Below are 1,748 nucleotides of genomic sequence, written 5' to 3'. Positions count from 1 at the left end.
GTTCCTTTCTTAAGAAATAGAAACCTGTTGTTCCTTGTTTCAATATTTGATATCTGTTTGAGGATATATCCACATATACATATATCCACACACACATATATATGTATGTTTGAATAGTATATAATTTACATGGTTTCTTTATACATGTGTATATATATATCCATGTGATATATGTCTTATGAATAGCATGTAAGTCAAATTATTGTGAGTTTTAATAATCATTTAAAAATATTATCAAGCATTTCTGATTTGGATAAAGAGAATACTCCTAAAGCTAACATAATTGGTAGCTTATAGAAAAAAGTATTTTCTTTTTTTTTTTTAATTGCTTATTCAATAAGTTTATTGTTTTTATTTGAAAAACTCTCATAGAAAATTGTTTTAGTTCTCAGCAGCCCGCTCCTGAGCTCTGAGGAAGCTTGCCTTCTTTTGAGCTACCCGATCTTTCTTCTGGGCAAGGGACATTTTGGGACGGTTCCATCTCTTCTTTTTAACTTCTCTTTTGGGCTTCTTCTCATAGACTGGATTCTCTTGTATAGCAGCATGAGCTTTCTTATACATCTCCTCCATCATGTCTGGAGTCACGTTGTTCTTTATGTATTGAGAGAATTGTTTCTTATAAGCATCTTCATCTTCTTCCATTAAGTAACGCATATAATCTGCAACATTCTGACCCATGATGTGTTTCCGATGTACTTCTGCATTAAATTCCTTGCTCTCAGAATCATAACCAGGGAATCGTTTGGTACTGTGAGGAATAGACAAGCCTCCATCCACTGCACCCTTTAGGGCCCCCAAAACTTTATTGCCAGTGGTAGTTCTGGCAAGGCCTGCATCCAAATAGCAGGTGAAGGCACCAGGTTGACCATCAATGCTTTCCACATTGTATTCATCTCCAGTCACATCCACTTGGCCTTCATAGATCTTGTCCATGCCAAACCTATTGAGAAGCCTGCGGGCCAGCAGCAGACCAGTACAATACGCTGCAGCATAATTTGTCAGGCCAACTTTCACACCATATTTTGGTAGTTCATGTGCGTAAGCTGCACAGACTATCATATCCCCTTCTATACGGGCATAAGCAATCTGACAAATGATATCTCTGTTAGTCACACGAACTATCATCCTGTATTTGGGTGTGTTGTACTTATTTTTATCCTGGATCACCAAGCGTTTCCTAGCATAGTAATCAGTTTTACCCTGTCGTCTTCTTCTAAATTTCACTTGGTATCTCTTAAAGTAGGCCTTATTCTTGACAACCTTAACAAACCCCATTCTGCGGAACACAGACCCGTGTCTGCGGCTCAGCACAGAGCTGCAGGGCCCGCAGCGCTAGATGGGGGGGGAAAAAGAGAAAAAAGTATTTTCTATCTTTGAAAGAAGCTTTGTTGTTTTAGTAAATTATGGTTCAAAATGAGCAATTATAAAAATGGCAGTGCCATGGCTCATCACAATTTCTCCTTTGATGAAAACGTGGTTTATGCACTAGACCAGTGACCCATGGATTCCCTGCTTGATTGCACAGGTGTGGTTAAAACCTGCAGTCAATCAGTGTATAGTATTTCTGACAGGCTTTAATCTGGAGATAGGTGATACAACACAGTTCTCTGTAACTTGACAGAGGGGCCCACATTAAAGGTAACATTGTGGTTATGATAATTTTAAAATGTCTATCTGTTTATATTTAACAGATTATAGAATATACCCTGTTTTATACGATGTTTTTTTTTTCTTTCAAATTTTTCTTA

General features: G+C 37.6%; 1 pseudogene; it reads right to left on the bottom strand.

The window, feature by feature from the left end:
- Positions 1–311: 311 nt before the first annotated feature.
- Positions 312–1,330, bottom strand: LOC103590337 (annotated as a pseudogene).
- Positions 1,331–1,748: the final 418 nt, after the last annotated feature.

Source organism: Galeopterus variegatus, unplaced genomic scaffold (genome assembly GCF_000696425.1).
Source record: "Galeopterus variegatus unplaced genomic scaffold, G_variegatus-3.0.2 Scaffold48, whole genome shotgun sequence".
Lineage (NCBI taxonomy): Eukaryota > Metazoa > Chordata > Mammalia > Dermoptera > Cynocephalidae > Galeopterus > Galeopterus variegatus.
This window is presented reverse-complemented; position numbering and strand designations above follow the sequence as displayed.